The sequence below is a fragment of the Spea bombifrons genome, chromosome 3 (genome assembly GCF_027358695.1).
Source record: "Spea bombifrons isolate aSpeBom1 chromosome 3, aSpeBom1.2.pri, whole genome shotgun sequence".
Taxonomy (NCBI): Eukaryota; Metazoa; Chordata; class Amphibia; order Anura; family Pelobatidae; genus Spea; species Spea bombifrons.
Window position 1 is genome coordinate 2,707,997 of NC_071089.1, and position 18,555 is coordinate 2,726,551.

General features: G+C 43.9%; 10 non-coding genes across 10 annotated transcripts; all 10 read right to left on the minus strand.

Moving 5' to 3' along the window:
• Positions 1-282: 282 nt before the first annotated feature.
• On the minus strand, positions 283-397 carry LOC128488160 (U5 spliceosomal RNA). Its single transcript, XR_008353596.1, has one exon. It is a non-coding gene; the product is annotated as a U5 spliceosomal RNA (small nuclear RNA).
• A 1,623-nt stretch (positions 398-2,020) lies between these two features.
• On the minus strand, positions 2,021-2,135 carry LOC128487999 (U5 spliceosomal RNA). The gene has a single exon (XR_008353442.1). It is a non-coding gene; the product is annotated as a U5 spliceosomal RNA (small nuclear RNA).
• A 1,623-nt stretch (positions 2,136-3,758) lies between these two features.
• LOC128488250 (U5 spliceosomal RNA) lies at positions 3,759-3,873 on the minus strand. Its single transcript, XR_008353680.1, has one exon. It is a non-coding gene; the product is annotated as a U5 spliceosomal RNA (small nuclear RNA).
• A 1,623-nt stretch (positions 3,874-5,496) lies between these two features.
• LOC128488128 (U5 spliceosomal RNA) lies at positions 5,497-5,611 on the minus strand. Its single transcript, XR_008353565.1, has one exon. It is a non-coding gene; the product is annotated as a U5 spliceosomal RNA (small nuclear RNA).
• A 1,623-nt stretch (positions 5,612-7,234) lies between these two features.
• LOC128488140 (U5 spliceosomal RNA) lies at positions 7,235-7,349 on the minus strand. The gene has a single exon (XR_008353577.1). It is a non-coding gene; the product is annotated as a U5 spliceosomal RNA (small nuclear RNA).
• A 1,623-nt stretch (positions 7,350-8,972) lies between these two features.
• LOC128488147 (U5 spliceosomal RNA) lies at positions 8,973-9,087 on the minus strand. The gene has a single exon (XR_008353584.1). It is a non-coding gene; the product is annotated as a U5 spliceosomal RNA (small nuclear RNA).
• Positions 9,088-10,709: 1,622 nt separating this feature from the next.
• Positions 10,710-10,824, minus strand: LOC128488000 (U5 spliceosomal RNA). Its single transcript, XR_008353443.1, has one exon. It is a non-coding gene; the product is annotated as a U5 spliceosomal RNA (small nuclear RNA).
• A 3,718-nt stretch (positions 10,825-14,542) lies between these two features.
• Positions 14,543-14,657, minus strand: LOC128488001 (U5 spliceosomal RNA). Its single transcript, XR_008353444.1, has one exon. It is a non-coding gene; the product is annotated as a U5 spliceosomal RNA (small nuclear RNA).
• A 1,622-nt stretch (positions 14,658-16,279) lies between these two features.
• LOC128488187 (U5 spliceosomal RNA) lies at positions 16,280-16,394 on the minus strand. The gene has a single exon (XR_008353620.1). It is a non-coding gene; the product is annotated as a U5 spliceosomal RNA (small nuclear RNA).
• A 1,622-nt stretch (positions 16,395-18,016) lies between these two features.
• LOC128488117 (U5 spliceosomal RNA) lies at positions 18,017-18,131 on the minus strand. Its single transcript, XR_008353554.1, has one exon. It is a non-coding gene; the product is annotated as a U5 spliceosomal RNA (small nuclear RNA).
• Between the last annotated feature and the right edge of the window lie 424 nt (positions 18,132-18,555).

Genomic DNA, 18,555 nt, shown 5'->3' on the forward strand with positions numbered 1-18,555 from the left:
TGTTAAACATTTAAGGACAGTTGTTTTTTTTTTTGGTTTGTTTATTATCATAAAGAACAATTGGGAATATGCTTGAAAGCATATGTACAGGCTTATTTGCATACAGTCTGGAGGGCGTGGTCTAACTCTGCCTCGTTAAAGCATTTCTACAACCCCAAACAGTACATAGCATGACACAGGCAGGATATTTTGCGCTTCTGGATGCGACGCAGTCCTTAGCCAGGACAAAGCTTGCGACTAAAGCAAGCAATCTTTTTGATCTATCGTTAACAACAGCAAGGAAGCCCAGCAAACACCAGACATCAAAAAATTGATTAAGACTCATGGTCATTCCTCCCCACGGAAATCTTTAGTAAAAGGCGAAAGATTTATTCGGTCTGAAGAGAAACCAGAGTATACCCATGCATGCCGCAGGGCAACGGCCCGGCCACAGGCAGTGCTCCTCGAGGTTAAGGTGTGTTTAATTAATCCCACCCAGCTCTTGCCTGATCATTGGAACCTTTAACACATGCAAAACACAATTGCAAAGGGATTGGAACTATTTAATATTGGGCTGTTTTAAAGTCTTATTAAACTAACAATAAGGCGGGGCGTTTCTCGGTGCATCATGGGTATTCAAATGAGGCGGCAGCTCAAACAAACCTTCCAGCAGTCTTAGTGACTGGGGCGCGAGGTTGCTTCTTTGAAACAATGTTGTTTGCGTTAAGAAAAGAAAAGCTGAAGATTGTAACTCCCCCACCGCTTACCTACGGGGGTCCGCAACTTCCCCTTCTGCTGCAGCCACCAGAAGTTCCTGGCACACATTCTTTGGGCTGCGTTACAAGGTTAGGGGTAAGGCTTCGGGATGGAATCTGATTACTACTCTTTTTTCCAATCGTGGCGTGCTGAACCCATCGGCTTCACAAATACCAAGTTGCCTGATGCTGTTTCCTTTGAAAGCAAATATATCTTTTCCACAAATCCAATCTTTCTAATTAAACCACCTTTCCAAAGTTAGCGGTTAGAAACGTTTAAGCATGGAAAGGTTTGGTGACAGAGCTTGGGTTAGGGGCGGGTTAAGCTCATGGCTTTGAAGAGGCCCAGTTACAGTTAGCGTCGGAGTACTGTTAATGGTTTACGGTTGACAGTTTAGGGTTAGGTAAGGCTTAGAATCCTTCCCCATTGTGGCGTGTTTAGCCCATCCTTTTCACAAACACCAAAAAAGCCTGATTTCCTTCAATTTCTTTTTGTCTTAAGCAGCATCGCCAGTGCCAACATTTTGCACCTAAGATTATAAAAAGTACCTAACAAAATTGTTTTTGTATTAAAACTGCGGCGGGAAGAAAACGCACAAAATCTCGGACAGTTCACCATACGGCCTTGCGACGAACGAGCAAAAGGCTCACTAACGGCAGCGCACGGACGACCGGACTCCCCAGCACCGCCACAAAGAAGGAGCGCAGCACGGCATCGGAGCGGCAAAAGTCAATCCAAACACGGCAGACTAGACACTTTGCCAAAAATGTAGTCTGCAACCTGATCTTTCCACACGCATAGAGCTTCCCAACTCGTGTCAGAAAGCTTTTAAACAAATAGCAAAAAATCTATGATCACTGAACGTACAGAGGGCGCATTAGTCCTTTCCATGCTGAAAACCGGCCCCTTAAGCGTGTGGTGAGTACTTTTTCCAGATGTTTCACTATTGATATTTGAGGAAATGAATAATACAACTGCACATGTGAGGAACAGAGATCTCAATGTTAAACATTTAAGGACAGTTGTTTTTTTTTTTTGGTTTGTTTATTATCATAAAGAACAATTGGGAATATGCTTGACAGCATATGTACAGGCTTATTTGCATACAGTCTGGAGGGCGTGGTCTAACTCTGCCTCGTTAAAGCATTTCTACAACCCCAAACAGTACATAGCATGACACAGGCAGGATATTTTGCGCTTCTGGATGCGAAGCAGCCCTTAGCCAAGACAAAGCTTGCGACTAAAGCAAGCAATCTTTTTGATCTGTCGTTAACAACAGCAAAGAAGCCCAGCAAACGCCAGGCATCAAAAAATTGATTAAGACTCATGGTCGTTCCTCCCCACGGAAATCTTTAGTAAAAGGCGAAAGATTTATTCGGTCTGAAGAGAAACCAGAGTATACCCAAGCATGCCGCAGGGCAACGGCCCGGCCACAGGCAGTGCTCCTCGAGGTTAAGGTGTGTTTAATTAATCCCACCCAGCTCTTGCCTGATCATTGGAACCTTTAACACATGCAAAACACAATTGCAAAGGGATTGGAACTATTTAATATTGGGCTGTTTTAAAGTCTTATTAAACTAACAATAAGGCGGGGCGTTTCTCGGTGCATCATGGGTATTCAAATGAGGCGGCAGCTCAAACAAACCTTCCAGCAGTCTTAGTGACTGGGGCGCGAGGTTGCTTCTTTGAAACAATGTTGTTTGCGTTAAGAAAAGAAAAGCTGAAGATTGTAACTCCCCCACCGCTTACCTACGGGGGTCCGCAACTTCCCCTTCTGCTGCAGCCACCAGAAGTTCCTGGCACACATTCTTTGGGCTGTGTTACAAGGTTAGGGGTAAGGCTTCGGGCTGGAATCTGATTATTACTCTTTTTTCCAATCGTGGCGTGCTGAACCCATCGGCTTCACAAATACCAAGTTGCCTGATGCTGTTTCCTTTGAAAGCAAATATATCTTTTCCACAAATCCAATCTTTCTAATTAAACCACCTTTCCAAAGTTAGCGGTTAGAAACGTTTAAGCATGGAAAGGTTTGGTGATAGAGCTTGGGTTAGGGGAGGGTTAAGCTCATGGCTTTGAAGAGGCCCAGTTACAGTTAGCGTCGGAGTACTGTTAATGGTTTACGGTTGACAGTTTAGGGTTAGGTAAGGCTTAGAATCCTTCCCCATTGTGGCGTGTTTAGCCCATCCTTTTCACAAACACCAAAAAAGCCTGATTTCCTTCAATTTCTTTTTGTCTTAAGCAGCATCGCCAGTGCCAACATTTTGCACCTAAGATTATAAAAAGTACCTAACAAAATTGTTTTTGTATTAAAACTGCGGCGGGAAGAAAACGCACAAAATCTCGGACAGTTCACCATACGGCCTTGCGACGAACGAGCAAAAGGCTCACTAACGGCAGCGCACGGACGACCGGACTCCCCAGCACCGCCACAAAGAAGGAGCGCAGCACGGCATCGGAGCGGCAAAAGTCAATCCAAACACGGCAGACTAGACACTTTGCCAAAAATGAAGTCTGCAACCTGATCTTTCCACACGCATAAAGCTTCCCAACTCGTGTCGGAAAGCTTTTAAACAAATAGCAAAAAAGCTATGATCCCTGAACGTACAGAGGGCGCATTAGTCCTTTCCATGCTGAAAACCGGCCCCTTAAGCGTGTGGTGAGTACTTTTTCCAGATGTTTCACTATTGATATTTGAGGAAATGAATAATACAACTGCACATGTGAGGAACAGAGATCTCAATGTTAAACATTTAAGGACAGTTGTTTTTTTTTTTTGGTTTGTTTATTATCATAAAGAACAATTGGGAATATGCTTGAAAGCATATGTACAGGCTTATTTGCATACAGTCTGGAGGGCGTGGTCTAACTCTGCCTCGTTAAAGCATTTCTACAACCCCAAACAGTACATAGCATGACACAGGCAGGATATTTTGCGCTTCTGGATGCGACGCAGTCCTTAGCCAGGACAAAGCTTGCGACTAAAGCAAGCAATCTTTTTGATCTATCGTTAACAACAGCAAAGAAGCCCAGCAAACACCAGACATCAAAAAATTGATTAAGACTCATGGTCATTCTTCCCCACGGAAATCTTTAGTAAAAGGCGAAAGATTTATTCGGTCTGAAGAGAAACCAGAGTATACCCATGCATGCCGCAGGGCAACGGCCCGGCCACAGGCAGTGCTCCTCGAGGTTAAGGTGTGTTTAATTAATCCCACCCAGCTCTTGCCTGATCATTGGAACCTTTAACACATGCAAAACACAATTGCAAAGGGATTGGAACTATTTAATATTGGGCTGTTTTAAAGTCTTATTAAACTAACAATAAGGCGGGGCGTTTCTCGGTGCATCATGGGTATTCAAATGAGGCGGCAGCTCAAACAAACCTTCCAGCAGTCTTAGTGACTGGGGCGCGAGGTTGCTTCTTTGAAACAATGTTGTTTGCGTTAAGAAAAGAAAAGCTGAAGATTGTAACTCCCCCACCGCTTACCTACGGGGGTCCGCAACTTCCCCTTCTGCTGCAGCCACCAGAAGTTCCTGGCACACATTCTTTGGGCTGCGTTACAAGGTTAGGGGTAAGGCTTCGGGATGGAATCTGATTACTACTCTTTTTTCCAATCGTGGCGTGCTGAACCCATCGGCTTCACAAATACCAAGTTGCCTGATGCTGTTTCCTTTGAAAGCAAATATATCTTTTCCACAAATCCAATCTTTCTAATTAAACCACCTTTCCAAAGTTAGCGGTTAGAAACGTTTAAGCATGGAAAGGTTTGGTGATAGAGCTTGGGTTAGGGGCGGGTTAAGCTCATGGCTTTGAAGAGGCCCAGTTACAGTTAGCGTCGGAGTACTGTTAATGGTTTACGGTTGACAGTTTAGGGTTAGGTAAGGCTTAGAATCCTTCCCCATTGTGGCGTGTTTAGCCCATCCTTTTCACAAACACCAAAAAAGCCTGATTTCCTTCAATTTCTTTTTGTCTTAAGCAGCATCGCCAGTGCCAACATTTTGCACCTAAGATTATAAAAAGTACCTAACAAAATTGTTTTTGTATTAAAACTGCGGCGGGAAGAAAACGCACAAAATCTCGGACAGTTCACCATACGGCCTTGCGACGAACGAGCAAAAGGCTCACTAACCGCAGCGCACGGACGACCGGACTCCCCAGCACCGCCACAAAGAAGGAGCGCAGCGCGGCATCGGAGCGGCAAAAGTCAATCCAAACACGGCAGACTAGACACTTTGCCAAAAATGAAGTCTGCAACCTGATCTTTCCACACGCATAGAGCTTCCCAACTCGTGTCGGAAAGCTTTTAAACAAATAGCAAAAAAGCTATGATCACTGAACGTACAGAGGGCGCATTAGTCCTTTCCATGCTGAAAACCGGCCCCTTAAGCGTGTGGTGAGTACTTTTTCCAGATGTTTCACTATTGATATTTGAGGAAATGAATAATACAACTGCACATGTGAGGAACAGAGATCTCAATGTTAAACATTTAAGGACAGTTGTTTTTTTTTTTTGGTTTGTTTATTATCATAAAGAACAATTGGGAATATGCTTGAAAGCATATGTACAGGCTTATTTGCATACAGTCTGGAGGGCGTGGTCTACCTCTGCCTCGTTAAAGCATTTCTACAACCCCAAACAGTACATAGCATGACACAGGCAGGATATTTTGTGCTTCTGGATGCAACGCAGCCCTTAGCCAGGACGAAGCTTGCGACTAAAGCAAGCAATCTTTTTGATCTATCGTTAACAACAGCAAAGAAGCCCAGCAAACGCCAGGCATCAAAAAATTGATTAAGACTCATGGTCGTTCCTCCCCACGGAAATCTTTAGTAAAAGGCGAAAGATTTATTCAGTCTGAAGAGAAACCAGAGTATACCCAAGCATGCCGCAGGGCAACGGCCCGGCCACAGGCAGTGCTCCTCGAGGTTAAGGTGTGTTTAATTAATCCCACCCAGCTCTTGCCTGATCATTGGAACCTTTAACACATGCAAAACACAATTGCAAAGGGATTGGAACTATTCAATATTGGGCTGTTTTAAAGTCTTATTAAACTAACAATAAGTCGGGGCGTTTCTCGGTGCATCATGGGTATTCAAATGAGGCGGCAGCTCAAACAAACCTTCCAGCAGTCTTAGTGACTGGGGCGCGAGGTTGCTTCTTTGAAACAATGTTGTTTGCGTTAAGAAAAGAAAAGCTGAAGATTGTAACTCCCCCACCGCTTACCTACGGGGGTCCGCAACTTCCCCTTCTGCTGCAGCCACCAGAAGTTCCTGGCACACAGTCTTTGGGCTGTGTTACAAGGTTAGGGGTAAGGCTTCGGGATGGAATCTGATTACTACTCTTTTTTCCAATCGTGGCGTGCTGAACCCATCGGCTTCACAAATACCAAGTTGCCTGATGCTGTTTCCTTTGAAAGCAAATATATCTTTTCCACAAATCCAATCTTTCTAATTAAACCACCTTTCCAAAGTTAGCGGTTAGAAACGTTTAAGCATGGAAAGGTTTGGTGATAGAGCTTGGGTTAGGGGCGGGTTAAGCTCATGGCTTTGAAGAGGCCCAGTTACAGTTAGCGTCGGAGTACTGTTAATGGTTTACGGTTGACAGTTTAGGGTTAGGTAAGGCTTAGAATCCTTCCCCATTGTGGCGTGTTTAGCCCATCCTTTTCACAAACACCAAAAAAGCCTGATTTCCTTCAATTTCTTTTTGTCTTAAGCAGCATCGCCAGTGCCAACATTTTGCACCTAAGATTATAAAAAGTACCTAACAAAATTGTTTTTGTATTAAAACTGCGGCGGGAAGAAAACGCACAAAATCTCGGACAGTTCACCATACGGCCTTGCGACGAACGAGCAAAAGGCTCACTAACGGCAGCGCACGGACGACCGGACTCCCCAGCACCGCCACAAAGAAGGAGCGCAGCGCGGCATCGGAGCGGCAAAAGTCAATCCAAACACGGCAGACTAGACACTTTGCCAAAAATGAAGTCTGCAACCTGATCTTTCCACACGCATAGAGCTTCCCAACTCGTGTCGGAAAGCTTTTAAACAAATAGCAAAAAAGCTATGATCACTGAACGTACAGAGGGCGCATTAGTCCTTTCCATGCTGAAAACCGGCCCCTTAAGCGTGTGGTGAGTACTTTTTCCAGATGTTTCACTATTGATATTTGAGGAAATGAATAATACAACTGCACATGTGAGGAACAGAGATCTCAATGTTAAACATTTAAGGACAGTTGTTTTTTTTTTTTGGTTTGTTTATTATCATAAAGAACAATTGGGAATATGCTTGAAAGCATATGTACAGGCTTATTTGCATACAGTCTGGAGGGCGTGGTCTAACTCTGCCTCATTAAAGCATTTCTACAACCCCAAACAGTACATAGCATGACACAGGCAGGATATTTTGCGCTTCTGGATGCGACGCAGCCCTTAGCCAGGACGAAGCTTGCGACTAAAGAAAGCAATCTTTTTGATCTATCGTTAACAACAGCAAAGAAGCCCAGCAAACGCCAGGCATCAAAAAATTGATTAAGACTCATGGTCATTCCTCCCCACGGAAATCTTTAGTAAAAGGCGAAAGATTTATTCGGTCTGAAGAGAAACCAGAGTATACCCAAGCATGCCGCAGGGCAACGGCCCGGCCACAAGCAGTGCTCCTCGAGGTTAAGGTGTGTTTAATTAATCCCACCCAGCTCTTGCCTGATCATTGGAACCTTTAACACATGCAAAACACAATTGCAAAGGGATTGGAACTATTTAATATTGGGCTGTTTTAAAGTCTTATTAAACTAACAATAAGGCGGGGCGTTTCTCGGTGCATCATGGGTATTCAAATGAGGCGGCAGCTCAAACAAACCTTCCAGCAGTCTTAGTGACTGGGGCGCGAGGTTGCTTCTTTGAAACAATGTTGTTTGCGTTAAGAAAAGAAAAGCTGAAGATTGTAACTCCCCCACCGCTTACCTACGGGGGTCCGCAACTTCCCCTTCTGCTGCAGCCACCAGAAGTTCCTGGCACACATTCTTTGGGCTGCGTTACAAGGTTAGGGGTAAGGCTTCGGGATGGAATCTGATTACTACTCTTTTTTCCAATCGTGGCGTGCTGAACCCATCGGCTTCACAAATACCAAGTTGCCTGATGCTGTTTCCTTTGAAAGCAAATATATCTTTTCCACAAATCCAATCTTTCTAATTAAACCACCTTTCCAAAGTTAGCGGTTAGAAACGTTTAAGCATGGAAAGGTTTGGTGATAGAGCTTGGGTTAGGGGCGGGTTAAGCTCATGGCTTTGAAGAGGCCCAGTTACAGTTAGCGTCGGAGTACTGTTAATGGTTTACGGTTGACAGTTTAGGGTTAGGTAAGGCTTAGAATCCTTCCCCATTGTGGCGTGTTTAGCCCATCCTTTTCACAAACACCAAAAAAGCCTGATTTCCTTCAATTTCTTTTTGTCTTAAGCAGCATCGCCAGTGCCAACATTTTGCACCTAAGATTATAAAAAGTACCTAACAAAATTGTTTTTGTATTAAAACTGCGGCGGGAAGAAAACGCACAAAATCTCGGACAGTTCACCATACGGCCTTGCGACGAACGAGCAAAAGGCTCACTAACGGCAGCGCACGGACGACCGGACTCCCCAGCACCGCCACAAAGAAGGAGCGCAGCACGGCATCGGAGCGGCAAAAGTCAATCCAAACACGGCAGACTAGACACTTTGCCAAAAATGTAGTCTGCAACCTGATCTTTCCACACGCATAGAGCTTCCCAACTCGTGTCGGAAAGCTTTTAAACAAATAGCAAAAAATCTATGATCACTGAACGTACGGAGGGCGCATTAGTCCTTTCCATGCTGAAAACCGGCCCCTTAAGCGTGTGGTGAGTACTTTTTCCAGATGTTTCACTATTGATATTTGAGGAAATGAATAATACAACTGCACATGTGAGGAACAGAGATCTCAATGTTAAACATTTAAGGACAGTTGTTTGTTTTTTTTGGTTTGTTTATTATCATAAAGAACAATTGGGAATATGCTTGAAAGCATATGTACAGGCTTATTTGCATACAGTCTGGAGGGCGTGGTCTAACTCTGCCTTGTTAAAGCATTTCTACAACCCCAAACAGTACATAGCATGACACAGGCGGGATATTTTGCGCTTCTGGATGCGAAGCAGCCCTTAGCCAAGACAAAGCTTGCGACTAAAGCAAGCAATCTTTTTGATCTATCGTTAACAACAGCAAAGAAGCCCAGCAAACGCCAGGCATCAAAAAATTGATTAAGACTCATGGTTGTTCCTCCCCATGGAAATCTTTAGTAAAAGGCGAAAGATTTATTCGGTCTGAAGAGAAACCAGAGTATACCCTAGCATGCCGCAGGGCAACGGCCCGGCCACAGGCAGTGCTCCTCGAGGTTAAGGTGTGTTTAATTAATCCCACCCAGCTCTTGCCTGATCATTGGAACCTTTAACACATGCAAAACACAATTGCAAAGGGATTGGAACTATTTAATATTGGGCTGTTTTAAAGTCTTATTAAACTAACAATAAGGCGGGGCGTTTCTCGGTGCATCATGGGTATTCAAATGAGGCGGCAGCTCAAACAAACCTTCCAGCAGTCTTAGTGACTGGGACGCGAGGTTGCTTCTTTGAAACAATGTTGTTTGCGTTAAGAAAAGAAAAGCTGAAGATTGTAACTCCCCCACCGCTTACCTACGGGGGTCCGCAACTTCCCCTTCTGCTGCAGCCACCAGAAGTTCCTGGCACACATTCTTTGGGCTGTGTTACAAGGTTAGGGGTAAGGCTTCGGGATGGAATCTGATTACTACTCTTTTTTCCAATCGTGGCGTGCTGAACCCATCGGCTTCACAAATACCAAGTTGCCTGATGCTGTTTCCTTTGAAAGCAAATATATCTTTTCCACAAATCCAATCTTTCTAATTAAACCACCTTTCCAAAGTTAGCGGTTAGAAACGTTTAAGCATGGAAAGGTTTGGTGATAGAGCTTGAGTTAGGGGCGGGTTAAGCTCATGGCTTTGAAGAGGCCCAGTTACAGTTAGCGTCGGAGTACTGTTAATGGTTTACGGTTGACAGTTTAGGGTTAGGTAAGGCTTAGAATCCTTCCCCATTGTGGCGTGTTTAGCCCATCCTTTTCACAAACACCAAAAAAGCCTGATTTCCTTCAATTTCTTTTTGTCTTAAGCAGCATCGCCAGTGCCAACATTTTGCACCTAAGATTATAAAAAGTACCTAACAAAATTGTTTTTGTATTAAAACCGCGGCGGGAAGAAAACGCACAAAATCTCGGACAGTTCACCATACGGCCTTGCGACGAACGAGCAAAAGGCTCACTAACGGCAGCGCACGGACGACCGGACTCCCCAGCACCGCCACAAAGAAGGAGCGCAGCACGGCATCGGAGCGGCAAAAGTCAATCCAAACACGGCAGACTAGACACTTTGCCAAAAATGAAGTCTGCAACCTGATCTTTCCACGCGCATAGAGCTTCCCAACTCGTGTCGGAAAGCTTTTAAACAAATAGCAAAAAAGCTATGATCACTGAACGTACGGAGGGCGCATTAGTCCTTTCCATGCTGAAAACCGGCCCCTTAAGCGTGTGGTGAGTACTTTTTGCAGATGTTTCACTATTGATATTTGAGGAAATGAATAATACAACTGCACATGTGAGGAACAGAGATCTCAATGTTAAACATTTAAGGACAGTTGTTTTTTTTTTTGGTTTGTTTATTATCATAAAGAACAATTGGGAATATGCTTGACAGCATATGTACAGGCTTATTTGCATACAGTCTGGAGGGCGTGGTCTAACTCTGCCTCGTTAAAGCATTTCTACAACCCCAAACAGTACATAGCATGACACAGGCAGGATATTTTGCGCTTCTGGATGCTACGCAGCCCTTAGCCAGAACGAAGCTTGCGACTAAAGCAAGCAATCTTTTTGATCTATCGTTAACAACAGCAAAGAAGCCCAGCAAACGCCAGGCATCAAAAAATTGATTAAGACTCATGGTCGTTCCTCCCCACGGAAATCTTTAGTAAAAGGCGAAAGATTTATTCGGTCTGAAGAGAAACCAGAGTATACCCAAGCATGCCGCAGGGCAACGGCCCGGCCACAGGCAGTGCTCCTCGAGGTTAAGGTGTGTTTAATTAATCCCACCCAGCTCTTGCCTGATCATTGGAACCTTTAACACATGCAAAACACAATTGCAAAGGGATTGGAACTATTTAATATTGGGCTGTTTTAAAGTCTTATTAAACTAACAATAAGGCGGGGCGTTTCTCGGTGCATCATGGGTATTCAAATGAGGCGGCAGCTCAAACAAACCTTCCAGCAGTCTTAGTGACTGGGGCGCGAGGTTGCTTCTTTGAAACAATGTTGTTTGCGTTAAGAAAAGAAAAGCTGAAGATTGTAACTCCCCCACCGCTTACCTACGGGGGTCCGCAACTTCCCCTTCTGCTGCAGCCACCAGAAGTTCCTGGCACACATTCTTTGGGCTGTGTTACAAGGTTAGGGGTAAGGCTTCGGGATGGAATCTGATTACTACTCTTTTTTCCAATCGTGGCGTGCTGAACCCATCGGCTTCACAAATACCAAGTTGCCTGATGCTGTTTCCTTTGAAAGCAAATATATCTTTTCCACAAATCCAATCTTTCTAATTAAACCACCTTTCCAAAGTTAGCGGTTAGAAACGTTTAAGCATGGAAAGGTTTGGTGATAGAGCTTGAGTTAGGGGCGGGTTAAGCTCATGGCTTTGAAGAGGCCCAGTTACAGTTAGCGTCGGAGTACTGTTAATGGTTTACGGTTGACAGTTTAGGGTTAGGTAAGGCTTAGAATCCTTCCCCATTGTGGCGTGTTTAGCCCATCCTTTTCACAAACACCAAAAAAGCCTGATTTCCTTCAATTTCTTTTTGTCTTAAGCAGCATCGCCAGTGCCAACATTTTGCACCTAAGATTATAAAAAGTACCTAACAAAATTGTTTTTGTATTAAAACCGCGGCGGGAAGAAAACGCACAAAATCTCGGACAGTTCACCATACGGCCTTGCGACGAACGAGCAAAAGGCTCACTAACGGCAGCGCACGGACGACCGGACTCCCCAGCACCGCCACAAAGAAGGAGCGCAGCACGGCATCGGAGCGGCAAAAGTCAATCCAAACACGGCAGACTAGACACTTTGCCAAAAATGAAGTCTGCAACCTGATCTTTCCACACGCATAGAGCTTCCCAACTCGTGTCGGAAAGCTTTTAAACAAATAGCAAAAAAGCTATGATCACTGAACGTACGGAGGGCGCATTAGTCCTTTCCATGCTGAAAACCGGCCCCTTAAGCGTGTGGTGAGTACTTTTTGCAGATGTTTCACTATTGATATTTGAGGAAATGAATAATACAACTGCACATGTGAGGAACAGAGATCTCAATGTTAAACATTTAACCCCTTAAGGACCGGGCTCATTTTTCGTTTTCTACCCTGTGGGACCGAGGCTGTTTTGACACTTTTGTGGTGCTTGTGTTCAGGTGTAATTTTCTCCTCACCCATTTAGTGTACCCACATAAGTTATATATTGTTTTTTTCAGGACAAGATGGGCTTTCTTCAGATACCATTATTTTGATCGTATCATCTTATTTACTATAAAAAAAATAACAAAAACATGGTGAAAAATTGAAAAAAAAGACATTTTATGACTTTTATTTGAAAAATATTTTACTCACCTAAAAAAGCAAGTAAAAAAACTAGCTAAATAGATTCTACTACTTGTCCTGAGTTTAGAGATACCCAATGTTTTTATGTTTTTTTGCTGTTTTTTGTACGTTATAGGGCAATAAGTACAAGCAGCGTTTTATGATTTCCAAATCTTTTTTAACAAATCTGGTCAGTCTGCCTCCATCTCCTCTTTGGAACATCTTTGAAGCTGGTTAACTCAATTTAACCCATTCAAACCATATATTTTTGAAAACTAGACACCCCAGGGTATTCCAAATGCTGTAATTTTAACCCTTTCCATGCACCAATTATACAACTACACTTTGTCAAACTTTGTAATAGTAATTTTTTTTATTTTTTTTTCCACACAAATTGTACTTTAGTTATAGATATACAGGTTTTGGTATATGCCACTGTCTAACAACACCCCAATGTGTGTTCAGGAACATCTCCTGAGTACAGCGATACCCCACATGCATGGGTTTGTCAGATTGTTTGGCTGGTAAAAGGCTACTTTTGGGGCATGCGTAATTCAGGTGGTCATTTGGTCATTCTGCCTCCATCTCCTCTTTGGAATATCTTTGAAGCCGGTTAACTAAATTTAACCCATTCAAACCATATATTTTGGAAAACTAGACACCCCAGGGTATTCCGAATGCTGTTATTTTAACCCTTTCCATGCACCAATTATAGAACTACACTTTGTCAAACTTTGTAATAGTAATTTTTTTCACACAAATTGTACTTTAGTTATAGATATACAGGTTCTGGTATATGTCACTGTCAAACAACCCCCCAATATGTGTTCAGGAACATCTCCTGAGTGCAGTGATACCCGACATGCATGGGTTTGTCGGGTTGTTTCAGATTTAAAATGCCACATTTGGGAAGTGCGCTTTTTTTCTCCATTTTGGTCAGTCTGTACCTATGCCCTATCTGTGAGCTTGGCCACTCCAATTTACCCCATCAGCCATTTTTTTTATATATTAGACACCCCTTGGGTATTTGAAGTGCTTTTATTTTAACTCTTTGAGATTTTTGAGAAATTTTAGCACTTGCTCAAAATAATAAAATTTATTTATTTTTTTTTTTAATACTTTTTTATATTTTTTTTTACACATTTTGCTGGTACTGGATGGTTCATCTAGTGACATCACTGCATAATTATTTTTAAATGTTAGCACATTTTTTTTTTTTTTTTCCATTTTTTTTTTTTTTTTTTGAATATTTTACTAATCACATAGTGATTAGAAAGCTGGGCTCCATTGACTTGCATGGTTGAATGCAGTACCTGTATTCAACCAGCAAGTGGAGCCAGTTCTCTAGAGGGTCTGGAGACCCTCTAGCGAACTTTTTCGTCTCTCTTGTTTTATTTCCCGGGCCGCCGCCATCTTACTTGATGGCGAAGATCACCGGCAGCTGCGGCTGTGACCGCTCTCCGGAGCGGTCACAGCCCACCTAAAGGTAAGTGTTTGGTGTCGCTGGATGCCTCCTGATCGAGGCATTCCAGCGACACCATTTAAGTTTAGGAGGCGATCGTTGATCGCCTCCTAAACGCTTTTAAAACGGGCGTCCGCCGCCATACAATGTATGGCGGCTGTTGACGCCCCGGGGAGGGGCCAGACATGGCCCCCGATGCCGATCTCGGCCTTGCTGAATGCCTCGACATCGAGGCATTGCAGCAAGGCCGTTTAAGCGAAGAAAGTGATCCTTGATCACTTTCTAAGCTTATTTAACTTTTTGACGGTTCAGGACCGTCAAAGGTCATTTAGTGACCTTCTTGTCATGACGGTCCTGAACCGGCAAAGGTCGCGAAGGGGTTAAGGACAGTTGTTTGTTTTTTTTGGTTTGTTTATTATCATAAAGAACAATTGGGAATATGCTTGAAAGCATATGTACAGGCTTATTTGCATACAGTCTGGAGGGCGTGGTCTAACTCTGCCTCGTTAAAGCATTTCTACAACCCCAAACAGTACATAGCATGACACAGGCGGGATATTTTGCGCTTCTGGATGCGAAGCAGCCCTTAGCCAAGACAAAGCTTGCGACTAAAGCAAGCAATCTTTTTGATCTATCGTTAACAACAGCAAAGAAGCCCAGCAAACGCCAGGCATCAAAAAATTGATTAAGACTCATGGTCGTTCCTCCCCACGGAAATCTTTAGTAAAAGGCGAAAGATTTATTCGGTCTGAAGAGAAACCAGAGTATACACAAGCATGCCGCAGGGCAACGGCCCGGCCACAGGCAGTGCTCCTCGAGGTTAAGGTGTGTTTAATTAATCCCACCCAGCTCTTGCCTGATCATTGGAACCTTTAACACATGCAAAACACAATTGCAAAGGGATTGGAACTATTTAATATTGGGCTGTTTTAAAGTCTTATTAAACTAACAATAAGGCGGGGCGTTTCTCGGTGCATCATGGGTATTCAAATGAGGCGGCAGCTCAAACAAACCTTCCAGCAGTCTTAGTGACTGGGACGCGAGGTTGCTTCTTTGAAACAATGTTGTTTGCGTTAAGAAAAGAAAAGCTGAAGATTGTAACTCCCCCACCGCTTACCTACGGGGGTCCGCAACTTCCCCTTCTGCTGCAGCCACCAGAAGTTCCTGGCACACATTCTTTGGGCTGTGTTACAAGGTTAGGGGTAAGGCTTCGGGATGGAATCTGATTACTACTCTTTTTTCCAATCGTGGCGTGCTGAACCCATCGGCTTCACAAATACCAAGTTGCCTGATGCTGTTTCCTTTGAAAGCAAATATATCTTTTCCACAAATCCAATCTTTCTAATTAAACCACCTTTCCAAAGTTAGCGGTTAGAAACGTTTAAGCATGGAAAGGTTTGGTGATAGAGCTTGAGTTAGGGGCGGGTTAAGCTCATGGCTTTGAAGAGGCCCAGTTACAGTTAGCGTCGGAGTACTGTTAATGGTTTACGGTTGACAGTTTAGGGTTAGGTAAGGCTTAGAATCCTTCCCCATTGTGGCGTGTTTAGCCCATCCTTTTCACAAACACCAAAAAAGCCTGATTTCCTTCAATTTCTTTTTGTCTTAAGCAGCATCGCCAGTGCCAACATTTTGCACCTAAGATTATAAAAAGTACCTAACAAAATTGTTTTTGTATTAAAACCGCGGCGGGAAGAAAACGCACAAAATCTCGGACAGTTCACCATACGGCCTTGCGACGAACGAGCAAAAGGCTCACTAACGGCAGCGCACGGACGACCGGACTCCCCAGCACCGCCACAAAGAAGGAGCGCAGCACGGCATCGGAGCGGCAAAAGTCAATCCAAACACGGCAGACTAGACACTTTGCCAAAAATGAAGTCTGCAACCTGATCTTTCCACACGCATAGAGCTTCCCAACTCGTGTCGGAAAGCTTTTAAACAAATAGCAAAAAAGCTATGATCACTGAACGTACGGAGGGCGCATTAGTCCTTTCCATGCTGAAAACCGGCCCCTTAAGCGTGTGGTGAGTACTTTTTGCAGATGTTTCACTATTGATATTTGAGGAAATGAATAATACAACTGCACATGTGAGGAACAGAGATCTCAATGTTAAACATTTAAGGACAGTTGTTTTTTTTTTTGGTTTGTTTATTATCATAAAGAACAATTGGGAATATGCTTGACAGCATATGTACAGGCTTATTTGCATACAGTCTGGAGGGCGTGGTCTAACTCTGCCTCGTTAAAGCATTTCTACAACCCCAAACAGTACATAGCATGACACAGGCAGGATATTTTGCGCTTCTGGATGCTACGCAGCCCTTAGCCAGAACGAAGCTTGCGACTAAAGCAAGCAATCTTTTTGATCTATCGTTAACAACAGCAAAGAAGCCCAGCAAACGCCAGGCATCAAAAAATTGATTAAGACTCATGGTCGTTCCTCCCCACGGAAATCTTTAGTAAAAAGCGAAAGATTTATTCGGTCTGAAGAGAAACCAGAGTATACCCAAGCATGCCGCAGGGCAACGGCCCGGCCACAGGCAGTGCTCCTCGAGGTTAAGGTGTGTTTAATTAATCCCACCCAGCTCTTGCCTGATCATTGGAACCTTTAACACATGCAAAACACAATTGCAAAGGGATTGGAACTATTTAATATTGGGCTGTTTTAAAGTCTTATTAAACTAACAATAAGGCGGGGCGTTTCTCGGTGCATCATGGGTATTCAAATGAGGCGGCAGCTCAAACAAACCTTCCAGCAGTCTTAGTGACTGGGGCGCGAGGTTGCTTCTTTGAAACAATGTTGTTTGCGTTAAGAAAAGAAAAGCTGAAGATTGTAACTCCCCCACCGCTTACCTACGGGGGTCCGCAACTTCCCCTTCTGCTGCAGCCACCAGAAGTTCCTGGCACACATTCTTTGGGCTGTGTTACAAGGTTAGGGGTAAGGCTTCGGGATGGAATCTGATTACTACTCTTTTTTCCAATCGTGGCGTGCTGAACCCATCGGCTTCACAAATACCAAGTTGCCTGATGCTGTTTCCTTTGAAAGCAAATATATCTTTTCCACAAATCCAATCTTTCTAATTAAACCACCTTTCCAAAGTTAGCGGTTAGAAACGTTTAAGCATGGAAAGGTTTGGTGATAGAGCTTGGGTTAGGGGCGGGTTAAGCTCATGGCTTTGAAGAGGCCCAGTTACAGTTAGCGTCGGAGTACTGTTAATGGTTTACGGTTGACAGTTTAGGGTTAGGTAAGGCTTAGAATCCTTCCCCATTGTGGCGTGTTTAGCCCATCCTTTTCACAAACACCAAAAAAGCCTGATTTCCTTCAATTTCTTTTTGTCTTAAGCAGCATCGCCAGTGCCAACATTTTGCACCTAAGATTATAAAAAGTACCTAACAAAATTGTTTTTGTATTAAAACTGCGGCGGGAAGAAAACGCACAAAATCTCGGACAGTTCACCATACGGCCTTGCGACGAACGAGCAAAAGGCTCACTAACGGCAGCGCACGGACGACCGGACTCCCCAGCACCGCCACAAAGAAGGAGCGCAGCACGGCATCGGAGCGGCAAAAGTCAATCCAAACACGGCAGACTAGACACTTTGCCAAAAATGAAGTCTGCAACCTGATCTTTCCACACGCATAGAGCTTCCCAACTCGTGTCGGAAAGCTTTTAAACAAATAGCAAAAAAGCTATGATCACTGAACGTACAGAGGGCGCATTAGTCCTTTCCATGCTGAAAACCGGCCCCTTAAGCGTGTGGTGAGTACTTTTTCCAGATGTTTCACTATTGATATTTGAGGAAATGAATAATACAACTGCACATGTGAGGAACAGAGAACTCAATGTTAAACATTTAAGGACAGTTGTTTTTTTTTTTGGTTTGTTTATTATCATAAAGAACAATTGGGAATATGCTTGAAAGCATATGTACAGGCTTATTTGCATACAGTCTGGAGGGCGTGGTCTAACTCTGCCTCGTTAAAGCATTTCTACAGCCCCAAACAGTACATAGCATGACACAGGCAGGATATTTTGCGCTTCTGGATGCGACGCAGCCCTTAGCCAGGACGAAGCTTGCGACTAAAGCAAGCAATCTTTTTGATCTATCGTTAACAACAGCAAAGAAGCCCAGCAAACGCCAGGCATCAAAAAATTGATTAAGACTCATGGTCGTTCCTCCCCACGGAAATCTTTAGTAAAAGGCGAAAGATTTATTCGGTCTGAAAAGAAACCAGAGTATACCCAAGCATGCCGCAGGGCAACGGCCCGGCCACAGGCAGTGCTCCTCGAGGTTAAGGTGTGTTTAATTAATCTCACCCAGCTCTTGCCTGATCATTGGAACCTTTAACACATGCAAAACACAATTGCAAAGGGATTGGAACTATTTAATATTGGGCTGTTTTAAAGTCTTATTAAACTAACAATAAGGCGGGGCGTTTCTCGGTGCATCATGGGTATTCAAATGAGGCGGCAGCTCAAACAAACCTTCCAGCAGTCTTAGTGACTGGGGCGCGAGGTTGCTTCTTTGAAACAATGTTGTTTGCGTTAAGAAAAGAAAAGCTGAAGATTGTAACTCCCCCACCGCTTACCTACGGGGGTCCGCAACTTCCCCTTCTGCTGCAGCCACCAGAAGTTCCTGGCACACATTCTTTGGGCTGCGTTAC